Genomic DNA, 14,941 nt, shown 5'->3' on the forward strand with positions numbered 1-14,941 from the left:
AAAATCAGACTTTTCTCGCTGTGAGAAAATTCAGATCCACGAATCCTGCTACCACAGAAATTGGTGGGTGTTTTGACAGTGATTTCTATAGGTATAGCAGAGGTCCTTATTAAATGAGCCAGAATTTGTATATCCTCCTATACCTTCTCCCTCTCAAAGCTAGTAGGAATAAATATTTGCCTCTTAATCTCTTATCTTCTCCAAGATGCATAGCTTTTGGGATCACCCACTCTCTGAGGACATCTTACTATAAATGTTGTGCTATCTAGAGCAAATTTTCCTTGAACCATGTTATAAATATGTTCTTGTTTGGATGGTCTAGCAGTCAAAGGAGTTGCCTGGAAAAAATGAGTTCAGTTACTTTCCTATCCCAAACTCTGTGTATGACTTGGAGTGATTTTCTTGGTGTAACATTAGACATTAGGCATTAGACCCAGATCTGCAAAGGCAGAAGGTAGAACTTTAGACAGAATGTAGATGCTTAATCTAAAACTGAGATTCTCAAACCCCTGCTCAGCTGCTGCTCAACCCAGAAGCATCTAACGTTCTCAGATGCTGGAGCAGATCCAGAGAGTGTGCAGTGGTGTGGGTGCACTCCGCTTTCAGATTCGACTTTGCAGTGGGAGCCTCTGGGGACTTTTTTAAAGCCCCTGAAGCAAGTAACGATCCCCCCCACCCGCACCTCTTCCCTTCCATGCTCAGAGGCATGTCCCCTCCTTCCCTGTCCCTACTCTGCCACCTGCCACTGCTGATTTCTCCACTGTCCCAGGAGTGAGAGAAACTCCTAAGCTGCTCCTACCCAGGATAAGTGGGGCTCAGCTGGGAACAGCAACACTGCCAGCAGTGATGGGTGGGGGGGTTCCCCCTCCCTACACCTGATCCCAGGGGATTGGACAGGGTAGGGGAACCCACCCCACCCCACCCCACCCACTGCTGCTGCTGCTGAGCCCAGAACCCACACAGTATGGCTGGAGTAGGCAGGAACATCTGTGAAGCTTCCCCCAGGCCTGGAACAGTGGGGAAAGCGGCAGTGGAAGATAGAGAAGGGGGGTGGGTGGGGACGGGACATGTTTTTGAGCACAGAGGGGAAGGGGAGAGATTCTTACTAGGGCTGTGCGAAACACCATCGTTTTGTTTCAAAGTCTGTTTTGCTGTTTTGAAGGGACAGTGTTTCATTTTGTTGTTTTGTTTTATTTCGAAGCACTGTCCTGTTTCGTTTCATCTAAACTGCCTCGCTGTTTCAACATGTTTCGATGTTTCACCCACAGGCTATAATGGGGAATCATGAAAATGCCTAAAACATTGTCATTTGTTGCTTGATTTGGATGTAAATTTCAGGGATGGTAGCTCCTTCTGAGGGCATGAAACCTGCCAAGTTTCAAGGAGACAGGTGCAGAGGTTTCTCAGAAACTTCACCTCAAATTATTGAAAGCAAAATTTGTGACACTTGCCAGCCATGTCAGCCTCCTGTCATCTGGCACACAGATCCAGGGGCTCACACCCCCAGGAGGGCTCTGGGGCAGTTTCAGACTCCTCCTGAGGGTGCAGGCCCCTGGATCTGCACCAGATGACAGGAGGCTGCTGCTGCCACCTGGGACTGGCGCTGGACACAGCCCGTACCCAGCACCAGGGAAGACTGATGCTGTTGCTGGCTCCAGGCAGCAGCAGCAGTCTTCTGTCGTCCAGGCCCAGATCCAGAGGCCTGCACCCCAGGAGGGCTGTGGGGCTGTGCCAGACACTTCCCAGGGCTGCGGGCCCCTGGATCTGTGCCAGATGACAGAAGGATGCCACTGCCACCTGGGACCAGCGCTGTGTGTAGCCCGCACCCAGCACCAGGCTCCGTGGAGCTCAGCCAGGTGGTGGAAGGCAGAGTGCTCCCCCAGCTCTGCCCACTTCCCGCCACCAGTCTGTGCTCCAATTGGCTCTGCCAGCCCCATGGACCTCAGCCTGGCAGTGGGAGGCAGAGCGCAGCCCCGATTCTCCCCACCTCCTGCCGCCAGGCTGCACTCTGTCAGGCTGACAGAGCTGATTGGAGTGCAACCCAGCAGCGGGAGGCAGGGAGAGTTGGGACTGTGCTTTGCCTCCCACCACCAGGCTGAGCTCCATGGAGCTGGTGGAGCCAAGTGGAGCACAGCCTGGTGGTGGGAGGTGAGTAGAGCTGGCACGCCGATCACCTCTGCCAGCCACACGGAGTGCAGCCTGGCAGCAGGAGATGGGGAGAGCCAGGGCTGTGCTCCCCACCGGGCTGAGCTACATGGGGCTGTGGAGCCTCTCGGAGCACAGCCCTGGCTCTCCCCTGCCTCCCACCACCGGGCTGCTTCAAAACTTGAAACATTTAGAAACTTTTGAAATGTTTTGAGTGCCCTCATTTTATTTTGAAGCTGTTTCAATGCTTTTTGTTTTGTTTCAATTTTGCGGTTTCAAGCTCGAAACACGTCGAAACAGCTTCAAAACGATACACGTGGTGAAATTTTGCACAGCCCTAATTCTTACCTGCTTTGGAGACATTTTAGAAGTCTGCAGAGGCTTTTGTGGTGTGGTATGCCTACACAAGTAGCTTCTTTCATTTATGTCCGTTGAGGAGCTTAACTGAGTAAGCTGTCTCAGAGCATGCCAACCAGATCAGATTCTGGTCAAAATACACAGGTTGCCGCTGCTTTCTATTAAATTATGGTCCAAACAGTTGGAACATACATGGAAGTGTACCTAATTTGGGAGATATGGTTCTGAATCCACTTACAGAAGTTATTATGGAGGTTATGGATGCACTCGAAATCTCTCCTGTTGAAAAGGTCCCACTTTGCATGGAATAAAGAATTGACCAGAGAAAATGAGAAAGATCCTCCAGCCTCATAACTGGAACACTTACCTAGATGCAGAGAGTTGGGGTTCTCTGTGCCTCAGTTACCCATGGGCAAAATGGGCCTAATAGCATTTTCTTGCCTCACATAAATACAATGAAAATTGCAAGGTATTCAGAAAGCGAGGTAGTGGGAGCCATATAAGTACCTAAATTACCATACCTCCTGGCTAATTCTACTCAGCTAAAGCCTGAGTTACATTAAAAAATAACCATAAGCATAGGACAACTCTACCAGCTCTGCCACTTCTAACAGCTCTCTCTGCCTTCATTCGTGTGATGGTAAATGTTAACAATAGTGCCATGAAACAGTGGTGCCCTTCTTAATGATCTGAGTCTTTTCTAAGAATTCAAAAGAAGTACTCTTAGGCAGGAAGTTGCTTTTTCACACATTTTTAATGGAATATTCAGACAAATGCTGAAGCATAACAAATAAGCTGGTAGAGCCATAAGAGAAAAAGCATCAGTCCTTAAGCATTTTCTACCATCCCACAGAGTAGCCTATTTATTTAGATGATAGTGATTTACAGACAGCTTTGTGTTTTTGGATATAGAAAAAAGGTATTCACTGTAATTCTTAGGAAATGATTATATTTTGAAGAAAAATTTCATGTGGACCTGTTGGTCCGCAGAGACTTATCATCAAGAAAACAAGAAATCTAACTTTTAAGCATCCCCTATTATGGATAGATGCTGATCCCTTTGATCTGTGTTACTACAAATAAGTTCCTAAAACAAGAACATTTCTTTTGACTGTGATTGATATAATTTTCTTCAGGTTTCTTTGACTGATTGATTTGTTTGTTTTTTGCATTTTATGAGGATAGTGTAACCAAACCTTTGTTAGTTAAGATGCACTGATACTATAGATAGGGGAGACCGATTAGATCATCTAGTCCAGCATTTCTTAACCCATGGGTCACAACCCAAAAGTGGGTCATGTATATGAAAGGTTCATATAAGAAAGGTTCACAAACAATCACAGAAAAACATGGAAAATCATGGATTTTCTCCTATAAAGGAGAAAAATGTGGGAAATCAAGGGTTTCCCCTTGCAGGCTGTCAGACTTCCAGCCAGCAAGGGGCTGCTTGGGGCTGGGGGAAGCAGGAGGAGGGTGATCAGGCAGGGGGCGCCACGTGTGTGTATGAGTGCATATATCTATGTGGCAGTCAGGTAATGTAGAGAGCAGCTCCTGCAGCTCCCCACAAGTACGTCTGTGGCACAAGAATAGCATAGATGATGCATTGGGGGGCATATGTAATACATCAGGGGGCACATGCCCTCCCCCCTGCCTGATTTGTGTATCCACAAAGGGCATAGGGCTGCAGCCTGGCCTGACCAGCATAGGCAGGAACTGCCTGTGCAGCTCAGCGGGCAGGACCTGGTGCAGGAGGGCAGAGTGTGGTTGCAAGGCTGTGCAAGGAGTAATGGGGGGTGGGCATGCTGCCCTCACCTGTCAGGACACAGCTGTACCCCAGAAGGGAGGTGGAGTGGCAGGCAGTGTGAGCAGCTTGAGGGGAATGGCAGCAGCCAGGCCATGGCAGCAAGGTAGAGCTGTGGCCCAGCGCGCAAGCAGCTAGTGGCAGGTGGAGGTGAGGGCAGTGCAGATCCCCCGCATCTGCTACTCCTCATACTACTGGTGGCATGGCTGGCATGGAGGTCCTGACAGCAGTGATGGCAGCAGCAACAAGTCTCAACGCCCCACTCTGGGCCATGGAGACAGTTCCTGCCCATGCTGGTCTGGCCAGGCTACAGCCCCACGCCCACTGTGGGCAGATCCCCCCTGCCCCAGACTCCCACCCCCTGCCCCATACACTGGGGGCTGGGGCCGGGGGGTGGGGGGCAGAGGGACAAGAGTGAGGGGCACCATCAGGGCTGGAGGTGGGGGGCTGTGGGTTGGGACTGAGGGGAACCAGCACAGCCAGGGAGGTGCAAGTTGGGAGTAAGGGGGCACTGGCAACTTTGAAAAATGATGAATGTCACTTAGGAGTAATGGAAGGCCACATATTGATATTGCTGTTAATGTTTTCCTGTTGATGTTGATTTCTGTCTGTAAAATTAAGGCTGTTGTGCTGCTTTAACTTGTAGTGTGAAATAAGTACTTGGGGGCCAAAATACTTATGTGTTTTCTTCATAAATTATTTACTGGGTCATAGACATAGATTCATAGACATTAGGGCTGGAAGGGACCTCAGAAGATCATCGAGTCTAGCCCCCTGCCCAAAGGGCAGGAAGTCAGCTGGGGTTATAGGATCCCAGCAAGATAAGCATCCAGTTTGCTCTTGAAGGTGTTCAATGAAGGCGCTTGAACCACCTCCGGTGGCAGGCTATTCCAGACCTTGGGGGCTCAGACAGTAAAGAAATTCTTCCTTATGTCCAGCCTGAAACAGTCTTGTAGTAGTTTATGACCGTTCGACCTAGTCGTCATCCCTTGGGGCACTCTGGTGAACAAACGTTCCCCCAGATACTGATAGTCACCCCTGATAAACTTATAGGTGGCCATCAGATCACCCCTGAGCCTGTGCTTTTTCAGGCTAAAGAGCCCCAGGGCTCTCAGCCTGTCATTGTAGGGTCTGCTTCCCTGACCTCTGATCATGCGCGTGGCTCTTCTCTGGACTCTCTCAAGCTTCTCCACATCCTTTTTGAATTGTGGAGCCCAAAACTGGACACAGTACTCCAGCTGCGGCCTCACCAAGGCCAAGTACAAGGGGAGAATGACGTCCCAGGATTTGCTTGAGAAGCATCTATGGATGCAAGCCAGTGTTTTGGTCGCTTTACTAGCCGCAGCATTGCATTGCAGGCTCATGTTCATCTTGTGGTCAATGATGACCCCCAAGTCTCTTTCTTCCATAGTGCTAGCCAACATAGCACTGCCGAGCCTGTAAGGATGCTGTGGGTTTTTCTTCCCAAGGTGGAGAACCTTGCATTTATTGGCGTTGAACACCATCAGATTCTTGTCCGCCCACTTGCTGAGCCTGTCCAGGTCAGCCTGGATCACCCGCCTGTCTTCTGGTGTGGATGCTTTGCCCCAAAGTTTGGTGTCATCGGCGAACTTGGCCAGTCTGCTTCTGACTCCAGTCGGGTCGATGTTTACAAATGGGTCCTGGTACAAAAAAGGTTGAGAACCACTGATCTAGTCCATTATTCTGTCAGCGCAGGATTGTTCCTTTGTTACTTAGAGTGTTTTGTCCAGAATAGTTTTAAAGACTCTGGTAATGGATCTTCCTCATCTGTCTGGAAATTATTTTCCATAGTTTAACAGACATTAGGCCTGTGCGAAGCAACTTGTGTTCGCTTTGGATTCAGCTGATTGAGAGGACAGTGATTCAGTTCGGTGATTCAAATCACTGTCCCAAATTGATTCAGCTGAATCTGATCCGACTCTCCAAATCACACATGCCTGTCCCCTGCCCATTCCCTCAGCCCAGCAATGGCTGCCCTGCCTGCCCTAGCTTCTGGCACTTTGAAAAAAAACTTGGACTCACTGGGTGCTCCCAGGTGGGGGGGGAGGGGAGGAGGGGTGATCCCCGCTCCCCCCACTGCCCCACACTGTGTGGGGGGGCTCTGCATGAGCCCCTGACCCCTCCCCCCACTGTCCCAGTCCCCCCGTGGCTGCCCCACCCGCCCCAGCTCCAGCCCTTTAAGGAAAAAAACCCAAAAAACACCAGGCTCACCAGTTCCTGCCTGGTAGGGGCCGATCCCCACTGCCCCATGCCACATGCGGGGGCTCTTCCATGAGCCTCCCAAAGCCCTGAGGCTGCTGCAGGAACTGGTAAGTCTGGGGGGGCTTGGAGGGTGGTTTCTTATAGGAGCCCTGGAGCTGGGCTGGGCGGGGCAGCCATGGAGGGGGTCGGGATGCTCATGCAGAGCCCCCCATGCATCGTGGGACAGTATGAGGCAGCGGGGATCGCCCCCCTCTCCCCCACGCTGGGCAGCACCTGGTGAGTAGGGGCTTTTTTTTAAAGCACCAGGAGCTGGGGCAGGTGGGGCAGGAAGGGCAGCCATGGGGAGGGCTGGGGGAGCAGGCAGGGGGTGGGGCCTGGCAGGGATCCCCCCATGGTCCCCTCCCCCCTCCTCCAGCCCCTCCTCCCCTGGCCCCTACTTACCAGCTCCAAATCTGTCTCCAGCTCCCTGCTGCAGTGGGTGGGGGACTGCCCAAATCATCGAACCTCTCCAAATTTTTTTTGTGAAGATTCAGTGAGCTTCAAACCAATTTGAACCTTTTTATTGGTCCCCTGATTCGATTCAGATGTGGAGATTCGGCCACTGAATTCCTCCAAATCGAATAAGCGCCCGCAGCTTCGCACAGCCCTAACAGACATTGATCCTTGAAATTAGCTCTGTTATTGCTCTTAAAATCTTACTTTCTTTAATTTCATTTTGTTAATACTTAATGATTTGTTAATAATAATACCAAGACCAGTGATAGACTTTTTAAAGTAACGGGCAGTTCCTAATCCCTTCCTTATATACTTCTTTCAGGAATTTTCACTCGCTGAAACATAAACACCCTTACAATCTCCTGTCCTCGCACAGACTACTTGGTCTGTGGTATGTCCTTGTTTCCTTGTTTATGACCAATGCCATTACCATTGACTAGAAGACCAACCAAGAGAGAATACTGAAGCTCCATTTTCCACACACGGACAGTAGTTATAAATGTCTTCTGTGACCTGCTGGTGCCATAATTAGATGGAACAATGGAGTGCAAACCATCCCTGGTTGCTCAGATATGTGCCATATGTGCCTGTGATCAAGGACCACAAAAGACTTGTTTAGGATGCATTGTCTTATACTGATCTTTCTGTAGTTTATATGAGACATTCTCTGTAGATTTATTCCTTCAGCAAGGATATTGATTTTAAAGTTCATATTTCTATGTATATGTTATATGTGGTATATGGAACACACATTCCATGAGCAGTTTTATTTCTTAGAAGATATTCTTTTAAGTAAATTCTGCAATAGACAGCAGTTTGCACTTCAGCTAGCTCTGCGTAGATTACTGCTATATTAAACCACATGCATGTCTAAATAAAGCATTGTTGTTCATTTCTTATTGCCTTAAGTCGATCCTGATTGCTTGCCTGCTCTCTTGTTCAGCAATAGTCATTCTCAGCTGGTTGCCTTGGCTCTGGATCTGGGAGATTTTTTGGCTTGCTTTGCATACTGGGTTAGTTGTTTGGTTTACAGGGTTTTCCATATTTTTGCTCAGCCGTGTGGTTTGTTTAGTTCTTGGAGACTGGGGTTGGCCATTTGAATTCTTAGGTCTTGTGTGTCTGAAGTGAACCAGATTGGTTTTACAAAAATATTCTATGGTATGACAGACTCTTGAATAGTAATCAGTGTTCAACGGTGATGACAGACAGCAGTATCCACAGGAATTAGGTAATCAATGGAGATTCAAATAAATGGCACATTAATGGCAAATAAAGTTAACTGATGCTGGGCATGTGAATGGTATGAAATCACAAATGCTACCTATTTGAAGTAAGAGGTGATGTCAATGGTAATAATCAGCCTGTAGGTTAGAAATATAACAGAAAATATTAGGGATTGGGTACTTCAGGGAAGAAAATGATCTGCCACCCAGAAATATGATGGCAAATTAGTTGCAAAGTGTGAACAGGTAATAAAAGTAACATGAACTATGGTTTAAACATGTTTCATATTGCTAAAATGAATATTAAAATTATTGCTTCATTTATAGTTGTTAGTTATTTAATCTATTGTTCAAAATGAGGAGACTAGTTCAGGAGAGCAAGTTAAGACCTATTTAGGTTTTAAATTCTTTGGAACAGGACCGTTTTTTGTGAATCACTGTGTATGTTGTCTAGCACATTGGAACCCTGATCCTCAATTGACACTTTGATATAACGTTGCACTGTAAATAATAAATAATAATAGTTCTACTGACTAACACACATTCAGGCTATTCTTATAAGCCAAGATTTTTAGGATTAGGGCCAGGTTTATATATAACAAACTCTTTTATGTATAACAAACAACATCACAAAATATGCCTTTTATGACATAGCATGTCTCAATTTTCAGACACAGTAATTCTGCCTACTTTTAAAAAAAAAATGTATTATAGTTGATATGAATTCATCTGACTACACACTGAAGGGCACTGAAAGTTTCCACACCTTACCAGTAGAATTGCACCTTTATTCCATCATAAACCAACAGTCAAGAGTTCATTTCATTTTACTTTTAAAGGATGCTGCTGATTAAAACAACCTCTGCAAACTTCTGTTTCTGGTTACATTTAGGAGTGTTGGCTGATTTAGGAAATCTGTTTTGTTTACTATAAGATTCTTATGTTACACACAAATTATTCTGTTTAAGTATGAAATGGACTTTAAAAAGTCACTCCACAAATGTTGCTGATGTCTTTGCTATCAAGGATGTATCCTACTTTTTTTTTTTAAAGGGGAAACAAATAGACATGTTAACTTGCTATGTCTCTTTTTTGTTGATGTTGGATATTCATTCTGGACAAAGTGATCCAGAGGAAGATAAATAACAAGACTTTGATTTTTCAAAATAGTGACTTTGAATTGGCCGGAAAAGAAAAATAAAGAAAGCCAGTACCATGTTACCACATGCCAGGAGACAGTGGTAAGTTTTTATTTTTATAGCACATTCTGGAAAACATCAGGAAAGAAAAATCATGAATCACATAATTATAATCCTCCTCCATACTATGAGTTAAAATACATTTCTGTATATCACTTTTCTTATTTCATGTCCTGTTTTAAATGTCTCTGCACACTTTGGGAAAACACTGGTACTTAGCGTTAAAGTGATGAATGAAAGAGGAAGTAAGACAGGCCAGAAAGTTCTCAGTTTGGATGGAATGCCTGTGTCATCACAAATCGGGCACCTGCAGAAATGGACTTTTTTGCTCTCATGAATCCTGAGTGGCTTTAATGAAGCTCCATGCAGGAGGAAGAATCTGCCCACACAAAGCTGACTGTAAGATTGGTGCTTTATGTTGTAAAGTGTTATAGGAAGGAGCCAGGCCATTTCTATGCATCGGAACTACGGGGGTGGGGGGGGAGGGGCTCTGGTTTATTGGTTACCACAATATATATAATAATAGTGTAAATATGTAATGTGGAACATGTAAAAAATGTTCTCTTTTCACAGCCATGTCCAAAGTAAATACATTTTTAAAAGTACTGTACTGCACTGCTGAATAATTTATACAGAAAATAAGTGCCTTCTGTAGAACCCCTATTTCTCTTTAAAAGATCTGTCTCTTCACTCTGATATAATTTATTGGTCCAGCTTGTTAACCCTCCATGAGCCACAATGAGAATTCCACATGTGAAGTGAAATCCTGAAAACCTGACCTGACTGTAGTTTCTTTTATCTTTGACTTCAATATAGGTAGTGTTTCTCCCACAGACAGCCTGCAAAATCAGGCCACATTTGCCATCTCAAAGAAATATGCATTTTTTGCCAGGTATAGGACGCACTCAGCTCACAATGAAGTCAACAGAAACGGAAGATACTCAAGGCCAGGAAGGACTAAACTTACACAGACCTACCATGGCTGCTTCTTGTTATAGAAAATAGCCAGTATAGCCAATGATGGCTTGTAACTGGGAGTCAAGCTCCTGTAACAAAGAATGGCCCTTACAAAGAATGGCCCTTACAAATGGCTTCTGGTGCATTGGCCAGGAAAAAGGGGAAACCAGTAGGGAGCTCACTTCCCTAGCTCTGGAACTGAAGAGAAAAGAAATGGATATAGACTGGAGGTCCTGAGGCCTGGCACCCCCACAGAAGGACTGCAGCAGGTCTAGGTGCGTGGGTTCAGGTGGTGCATGGCCAGCAAAAACAAATGGAAGAGATGGCTTGCCATCAAATCCAAGAGGCAGAGGACCAGAAAGTCCTCTTCACAAGGCAACAGACCATAATAGAACAACTAGCCTGTATGATTCAAGAACAGAGGGACAAGGACAGGAGCTCCCAAGAAAATCTCAGGGGTTTCTCTCTCGAGAAAATGATGAAAGATGAACAGTCTGGAAGGGTTCCATGAAATCTTCTAGAGAACTGCCGTAGCAGCCAGGTGGGAACTGACCAGCTGGGCCATGAGACTGGGGCCACTGCTAATTGGAGAAGCTCAAGCAGCTTTCTGGGCCCTGAGCCAAGAAGAAGCCTAGGATTACAAGATGTTTAGATATCTCCAATGAATGGTATTGCCAAAAACTAAGGAGTAGGAAGGCTAAGAAGGCATTATAACCAAAACAGTTGGCCCAGTCCCTTAAAGGCCTGGCTTACAAATGACTGTTTCCAGACAAAAGAATGAAGGAGAAGATAATGGAAGTAGTAATCATGGAAAAATTTGTACGGGACCAGGAAACAGAGACCTGGAGCTGGGTCCAAAGGAATGCCCCAGCAGCATTAGAAGAGGCAGTGAAGTTAACTAAAGCCTACATCGCAGTTGAGGAAACATTTATTTTTATGTTCTCAACCCTTCAGAGAGAACAAGGGAGTAATATGAAGGGAGCAAGCCAGTGACCCTCTATGAAGATGAGAAGGGGCTCTGGGGAGGAACCAAAGGGGCCAAGAATGGGACTGGTAAGTGCTAGCTGTGTAGGAGGCCTGGCCACTTCATAAGATCCTACCCAGAGTTGGGCAAGAAGTCATGGAGCTCAGGGAGCCCAGATCTGAGGACCCCACACTAATTGAACTGATGGATTATTGTTATGGAGAAGAAATCCAGTGCAAGATCAGAGGCCCAAGGCCAAATAGATCTTACCCAACCATCAAGATACAGGTGGCTGGCAAGAGGGTGATGGCTGTTGTAGACTCCAGATGTTCTCAGATGGTGGTAAAGGATGAGCTGGCACCCCAGGGACTGAGGAAAATAGTGTGGGCATATACCAGTGGCCAGCAACTAAAAAGAAAGCCAGGACCTTTCTGGGACTGGCTAATTATTATTGCAAGTTTGTCGCACATTTCTCTGATATGACAGCACCATAATCAGAACATAACTGGGACCCCCACGAGAGTATGCTGGCACCCAGAAGCAGAACAACCTTTTCTTAGAATTATAGAAGCATTGTGTAACTTGCCAGTACTCTACGTGCCCAACTTCAACAAGCATTTTGTTGTTCATATGAATGCCTTGGATAAAGCTATCAGGGTTGTCCTTGTCCAGGAAAGGAGAAGGGATGAACATGCCATTGCTCATATCAATAGGAAGCTGATCTACATAAACAGGTCTACTCCACAATTGAGAAAAAGTGCCTAGCTTTTAAATGGGAAGTAGAAACATTTTGTTACTATCTACTTGGGAAGCAATTTGTAATAGTGACGGACCAAATCCCATTACAGTGTCTGAACCACATTATGGTGTCTGTACCTAAATTTACAACCATATCATTTCACAATTAAACACCAACCAGTGAAACATAATTCAAATGTCTGTTGTTTTCTATGAGATTTGATGAGAGCAAAGACACCTACTGGGTCCCTCCATGAAAAGAGGAAAAAGGAAGGGCAGTGTTTAACAGGAAGTCATGTCACTTTTACAAAGAATAGAGAGAGAAGGCTGGAAAATGGGCCTAGCCCCTTTAAGACTAGGACCTTTTAGGCCTGCAAGTGTCAGGAGTGTCCAAGTAGGCTACATGACCAGAATGGGGGAGTGGCCCAGATAAAAGCTCACCAGAAGAAAGATAAGGGCAGTAGTGGGTGAAACCATGAGTAAAGACTGTGTCTGTTACCCCAAGACAGAGGAAGAATTTTAAGTTGAGATTTTTCCATTTTGTTTCTTTTTCTTTTTCTTTTTTGTAACAGATACCCAGTGGACCAGAAGTGGCTATAACGGGAGATTTGGAGTACCTCTAATAGTATAAAAATTGAGTGTTGGAAACCAAGATGGATATATTCAAATATTAGAAAACCGTGGGCTTCAAGGAACTCTTTAAAACAAGGTTCAAAATAATGGAAAAGTCTAAAAACAAAACAAGTCTATACTGGAAATCATTTGATGACTAAACCACCAAAAAGAGGAACTGAAACATCAAAGCAATATATTCAGAGCAACTTTTCTCATTTCAGTATGTATCTACAATATTGGACTCTTTTCACTCTAAGCAATATAACATTGCTATTGCTCAAAAGTAGCAATTCTTTCAAATCATAACAAAAGATTACCTGCAGCAAGAAGGTTTAAGTAAATAAGACAGAAAGAAAAGAAAAATCACTGGAGATAAGTTATTTTCTCATGGCTCAGGTAGACTTTTCTGAAAATTCAGAACTAAATTGTGGGCTAAATACAGTTTGAGTCTAGCAAATATAACTGGATGATCTACTAAGTATTTATTTTTAAAAAATCAAATCCTATTGTGACTTTTTCTAAGTTACTATCCTTAGTAGCATTTTGTAGCACTGAGTTACAAAATTTAATTACATGCTATGGAGAGACTGTGCCTGAAAGTCTCTGCTGGAGCTGTAGCCAGGGAGCAAATGGGAGAGGCCAGCTCTGCTGTGAAGCAGAGTGCTCCACCCAGCCCAGAGAGCATGCCAGGATCCTGGGGAAATCTGAGTTAACTTAAACCAGCAAGGAGTCTTGGACAGACATTGCATAAATTGGTTTGACCCAAATCATTTAAGTCTGATACTACATTCAACCAGGTTTATCTCAAACTGGTTTCAGCCATTTTCAAACTGGTTTATGTGCACTGAATTCCTGTTCTGTTACTGGTTTAAACCAGTTTCTGATCACTTAAACCAGTTCATATGTAATGTCTGTCCCTAGCCTAGATGAGGTCGGGAGTGAACAGAACAGATGTTCACTGTTCAGTGCAGGGGGCTTGAAGCATGCCTGCACTGGCTGAGGAAAGTAGGTTGGGGGTGTTCCCGCACACCTCCCAGGAGGCTGCTGGAGAATGCTGAGCCCAGCTGAGCAGCCAGCCACCCCTGATTGGCCAGTACTTCCCCTGTCCCAACACACCCGCCTCCCCCCCCCAGCTGACTGCTGTCAGCACTAATGGCTGGAGAGTGGGGTGGAGCACAAAGCCACCTGCCACACTGGCCACCCCAGCTTGGTGGCTCAGGACTTTGGGGGGTCCAGGCTGGGTCCACATGGCATGGGGGCTCCATTCCCCTGCCTGCCCACCCCCAGTTCCTGGCACACTAAAAAGCCACATGTGGCTCTGAGTCACAAATCTCAGGAGACTGGAACAGGCATGCAGGGTGGGAATGGAGCTCTGCTGCTGTATGAACCTAGCCCAGCCACCCAAGGCTCAAGCCAGCAAACTGGCGGGGGGGGGGGGGAGTCTGTGCAGCAGGGGAGGCTTCATTCCTCCCTCCACCCTGTCTGCTCAGGGAGGAGACAGAACCTTTTCTGTCTCCTCTCTGTGACAGCTGGGGGAGGGGCTGGGCTGGTGGTTGCCTGGAGTAGATGAGGACTGCCTGAGGCTAGCAGGCTGCCCAGAAAGCGGCCCCTGGGATGCTGACGAAATGTGACCTACCTTGACTCACGATGGGATCTGGTACAGACGTTTAATAATGTTGTTTAATTAGCTCTAACCTAAAGTACTTTAGGGCACAGACACAAATGACATGTTTCACCTGATCTGACCCCTAAAAGTGCTCTACAGCCATGTCATAACACACATGCATAGCTTCAGAGTGATTTTAAAATGGCCAATCATGTGAAAAAGTAACCCTTGTTAAATCAGGTAGCAAATGAAGACACTCTAAATTAGAGCACCCATGGGGAACGTATATACAGTTCCCTACAAGGGTTATGTGTCATGCCCCTGGTCTGACACAGGGAAGAGGCAGATAATCTCCTCCCTGTGCAGCCAGCTGGCAGACTAGCTAGGCAGTGATCAGGGGTGGAGGTGCCCCAAGAGGGACTCTACCAGCATGAGAGGATCCCCAGTGCCCCATGGCACTGGCAGAGAGGGGACACAGTCCCTGAGCTGCACTCACACTGCCCCCCTTTCCCCACCCACACACAGGGGAGTGAATTCTGTCTGGCTCTTTACAGCCAGTGGGCAAGCAGGGAAGGGGGAACAGCTGGGCATCAACCAAGCTTGTTGGCTTCCACAGCA

The sequence above is a fragment of the Alligator mississippiensis genome, chromosome 5 (assembly GCF_030867095.1).
Source record: "Alligator mississippiensis isolate rAllMis1 chromosome 5, rAllMis1, whole genome shotgun sequence".
Lineage (NCBI taxonomy): Eukaryota > Metazoa > Chordata > Crocodylia > Alligatoridae > Alligator > Alligator mississippiensis.